This window comes from Cynocephalus volans, chromosome X (assembly GCF_027409185.1).
Source record: "Cynocephalus volans isolate mCynVol1 chromosome X, mCynVol1.pri, whole genome shotgun sequence".
In the NCBI taxonomy this organism is placed as follows: Eukaryota; Metazoa; Chordata; class Mammalia; order Dermoptera; family Cynocephalidae; genus Cynocephalus; species Cynocephalus volans.
In genome coordinates, this window is record NC_084478.1 from 58739590 (window position 1) to 58744770 (window position 5181).

Sequence of the window (5181 nt, forward strand, 5' to 3'; positions counted from 1 at the left end):
TCCAACTTCTTGTTTGGTATTGTTTTGGGAAGGTATAGTGGGAGACTAGTAGCTTGGTGACTATCATTGTCTTCAGCTACTTAGTTCTCCCTTTAATATTTTTAGCACTTCAAATTACTTCTGTGTATTAGTCTGTTTCTGTTGATTATAACAAAATACATGGAACTGGGTAATTTGTAAGGAAACAAATCTTATTGCTTACAGTTTCTGAGGCTAGGAAGTCCAAAGTCTGTCTGGTGGTGGCGACAGTGACCCAAGGGTCTTACATTGCAAGATGGTGGAGGCAGAGAGAGCAGAAAGGAACTAACCTCCTCACTCACTCTCTTTCTAAAGCCCTCCAAATCACTCCCATGACCATCATTTTTAATCCACTCACTACAGCATGTTCTACAATCTAATCACCTCTTCAAGTCCCTACCTTTCATTTACCATAATAGGATTTCCCACCCTCAACAGTTACAGTGGGGATTAAGCTTCTAACATATGAAATTTGGGGGACACAATTCAATCCACAGCATTCTGCTCCTGGCCCCCAAAGTTCATATCCTTCTCACAGATACATACATTTATTCCATCCCCAAAGTCTTAACTTGTTTCACCTCAAAAGTCCAAAGTTCCAAGTCACATCTGTGAACTAAAAAAAAGTTACCTACTTCCAAGATACAATGGTGGGACAAGCACAGGGTACATATTCCCATTCCAAAAGGGAGAAATAGGACAAAACAAAGGTGTAATAGGTCCAAACAAGTCCGAAACCCAGCAGGGCAGGCATTAAATATCAAAGCTGGTGACTCAGATACCTTGACTCCATGTTTGACCTCTTCTGAATGCTGGTGTGAGTGTTGGGTCCCCAGGTCCTCTGGCAACTCTGCTTCTATAGTATTGCTGGTCTCAGGTGATGCTTTAGCTCTCAGAAGCTGGCATTCCATGCTGGTTGCTCCACAAGTCTGGGGTCTTCATAGTGGTCCCACTCTCATGGCTCCACTAGGTATGATGCTGATGGGGTTTCTCTGCTGCAACTCTGACCCCAATTCGGATACCAATATTCTGTATTACTCCATTTTTGTGTTGCTATAACAAAATACCTGAAACTTGGTAATTTATAAAGAAAAGAGGTTTATTGAGCTCACTATTCTTGGGTGGCTGCATCTGGTGTGGTCCCCAGGCTGCTTCTATTCATGGTAGAAAGTGGTAGGCAGCCAGCAGGTATAAGCAGATCACATGGCTAGAGGAAGCAAGAGAGAGAGAGAGAGAGAGAGAGAGAGAGTAGGTACCAGGGTCTTTTAAACAGACAGTTCTCACAGGATCTAATAGAGTGAGAATTCACTCACTACCCCCACCCTCCAGAGAGAGCATTAATCCACTCATGATGGACCCAACCCTATGACTCAAATATTTCCCAACACTGCCACATTGGGGAACAGATTCCACTTGAGTTTTGGGAGGACAGTAACATCCAAACTCTATCATTCCACCCGTGGCCCCCCAAAACTCATGTCACTCACATACAAAATACAATCATTATTTTCTGCATTAGTCTGTTTCTGTTACTTATAACAAAACACACAGAACTGGGTAATTTTTAAGAAAACAAAATTTATTGCTTATGGTTTCTGAGGCTGGGAAGTCCAAAGTCCATATGGTGGTGGTGACAGTGACTCAGGGGTCTCACATTGCAAGATGGTGGGAGCAGAGAGAGCACAGAGGGACTAACCCCCTCACTCACTCTCTTTTTAAGCCCGCCAGTCATGCCCGTGACCACCATTTTTAATCCATTCACTCTGACATGGTCTACAACCTAATCACCTTTTCAAGGCCCCACCTTTCAATTACCATAGTAGTATTTCCCACACTCAACAGTTACAGTGGGGATTAAGCTTCTAATATATGAAATTTGGGGGACACAATTCAATCAATCCACAGCATTTTGCAAATTTGTCTTTGTTAAATTGGAATTTTTGAGAAAGCAGGGACTATGTCTATCTTGTCTGGTCCATCTCCTTTGCCTACTACAAGAGCAATTACTACAGAGTTGAAAGAACCCTGGACTTCTGTCTAACATAGTGAGTACTAGGTTCTGAAGTCTTGTGTTTAGATACTTAGCCTATTTAGGCCTTAGATTCTTTACCTATAAACAGGAATCTTACAGGGTTGTTGTGGAAAAAGATCAAGTTTAAAAATGCCTGACAATAGTCCTCATCTTATTTATGCTTAACTAACACTTATCCAACACACACACACACACACTAAACTCTGCATTAATAATCTATACAGCTTTCTTTCTCATCTCATGCAATCCTAAGCATTTAGTAATTACATTAAACCTTTTTATATGCAAATTTTTCTAATAATCTACCATCATCCTTTTCTTTTTTTTAACAAGAAAATAGTTTAATTGTAAAACTAACTTAAAGGTTGGGGGTGAGGCTGGGCAGCATTGACAGGGCAGGAACCTGATTCTTCAGGCAGTGGTTCTGTCCCCAGTGCCACCCCATAGGAAAGGACCAACTGTCCCCAGATGGGGGCAGGGGCTAGAGTGTTATAAAATGACAGTATAAATAGACTTCTAAAAAAGGAGGCCGTTCAGGTGCAGTAGTCATTTGCTGCAGAGGCTGAGAGTGGGTGGGAGGCCCCCACTTTCGTCCCCCCATCCAGCCACAAAAAGGGTGTGCATGGCTACCGGAAAAGGCCACTCTTCAGACATTCATGATCTACTCCCGCAATGGCTCATGGGGGAGGGGACTGGATGTCAGGCAAGGTCTCAGAGACACCTACTTGCAGGCTAGAGGACAGAGTAGCTGGACCTTCAGGGTGTACACATTCACACTTGCACACACACACACGTTCCTATTTCATAGTGTTCTCTCCATCCCCAGTGACCCTTGACACAGATTTCCAGTTGTGGGAGGGCTGCCTGTCCTTCCTGGAGATAGGAGAACACAGGGGAGGGCTTGTTCCAGAGGATAGGGAGGTCCTGGGAGCCTCACTTGCTCCCATGAGTCCCTGTGTTCTTTTAAAAAGTCACAAAATCAAATTTGGTGTTCAGTAGTAGTGTGCCATGTACGCCCCTCCAGCAAGGAGAGCAGTGCTACATGGAATGTCTCCTGGACTGGGAGGAGGGGGGAGGCTGGGCCCCTACTGGCCTCCAGCAGGGCAAGGGTGACCCAAGGGGCTCTTTGGTTCATGGACAGGGCACTGGGCCTCATCTGGTAGAGTTCTGGTGCATGAGGGGCACGATGCTGACAAGTGGCTCCACCTTGGCCAGAAATGGGTGCTTCAGCAGCTTGGCCACCTTTGCCCACTGGGCCAGGTCACACACCAGCAGGTGGTCCAGGAAGCCCTATGGCAACAGTTTGTGCAGGTTCTTCAGTCGGGGTGGCAGGTTGTCCTGAATTATCTTCATGGCTTTGAGGGGTGGCTCATTGAAGTAGTGGGTCTCTCTGTCCACCATATCAATTACCATTACCCCCAGCCACCAGATGTCCACCTGTGGCTCGTAGGGAAGGCAGTGAGTTCCAGGGCCACCCAGTAGGGTGCACTGACCAGTGACTTCCTCCCTTGCACCTTCTTGCTCACCTGGGCATGGAACCTGAAGTCTGACAGCTTTACTCTGCCATCATGGGTCAGCAGGATCGAGTCACTCATGATGTTCCAGGGATTGAGGCCCTGGGCATGGAGCACAGACAAGGCGTGCAGCGCAGCCAGGCACATGGTGGCAATCTGCTCCTTGTTCATCCTATAATGGGTAATGATGTTGGTGAGAGTGTCTCCCTCCAGGAACTCCATCACCACCCAGAGCTCTTCTCCCACCAGGTAGCTGTTGTACATCTCCACCTCATTCTCATGCAGGTAGCCCCACATGATCACCACCTCATTGAGCAACTCTTGCCTCTGCTGCTTGCTCAGGTCCATCTTCCTGACAGCTACCAGCTTGCCTGAACTGCACACAATGGTGATGCACATCATGCCTGTAGACCACTCTCTGATCTTGATGATGTTGTCCAGGTAGGAGCAAGGGTCACCTGGGTCCACCACTAGCTATAGGGCAGCCTGGAACTGCTCATGGCATACTTGTGGTTCCTGCTGTCGTGAGGGGGATCAGGGGGCCTGGGGATGGCGGGGATGGTGGGAGTGGCAAGTGCAGTGAGGGCGCAGGCTGGAGGAGCCAGCTGGGGCTCAGGGGCATGGAGGCCCAGCACTCCAGGGCTGGGGAAGCCACGGACTCAGGTGAGAGGCCAGGAGGAAGAGGACTGGGGACAGCCAGGCCCTTGGCAGATGGCCCATTAGGAACCTTGTGGTGCTGCTCCCCCTGGGCACCCCAGGACAAGTGGTCTGTATCTTCCTCCAGGTATGTGTTAATGGACTGGCTAGCCACCAGTTTGGTCCTACTGGCCAGACTGGAACACTGGGGGTTACCAACATCTGGCCCAGAATGGGGGCATTTGTCCTTGGAGGACTCCTGTCGTCCCCCTGAGTCCTCCCTGGAAGATTTGAGCCTTTTCTCTGGCTCTGCCCACGGCCTCTCACCACTCCCACTAGCCGTCTCACTGAGACCAGCCATCCTGCCTCGGCTGACTGCCTTCTCAGGACCCTTTCTGGCCAGGAGAGCCTTTCCTCCAGCATCCTAATTACCTGGGGGGTTATGGGCGGGTGGTGGCAGTCTGTCCGCAGGGAGTTGGAGAGTTTCACTGACATGTTCTCAAACTTATCCTCAGCAGCATGAGGACCCTATCCTTGGCACCTTTGTTGCCCCATGAGATGGTCTTAGAGGCCCCAGGTTAGATGGAAATGATGCAGGTGGGGTCGATAAAGGGTGTGTGCCAGTGAGCCAACTCCTCGCCCAGGCTCTGTCACTGGGCAGCCCCGTGAACAGCTCATGCTGGTCAAAGCCTGTGTGCACGTGGTGCTCAAAGTTGGATGGTACTGAGATCTCCACACGCTTCTTCCTCTTCCCAAACATGGCAACGGGTTCTCAACACCTCAGGGCTGAGGCTTGGACTCCTACCAGGGGGCCCAGTGTGATGCTGGCTGGACTAGAAGTGCCCTCGGGTGGGTGACGTCTCCTTGGGGCTTTGGGTTACTCTTCCCCGCCCAGTTGCTTATGATCTAGCTGCTTGGTCTGAACTCCATGCCCTCATGCCACCTTCAACACTCTTGCACAGCCCCCACCCTGGCCACTGC

The 5181-nt window shown here is 49.2% G+C and overlaps 1 pseudogene; it reads right to left on the minus strand.

Moving 5' to 3' along the window:
• Positions 1-3202: 3202 nt before the first annotated feature.
• LOC134367676 (serine/threonine-protein kinase PAK 4-like) lies at positions 3203-4960 on the minus strand (annotated as a pseudogene).
• Between the last annotated feature and the right edge of the window lie 221 nt (positions 4961-5181).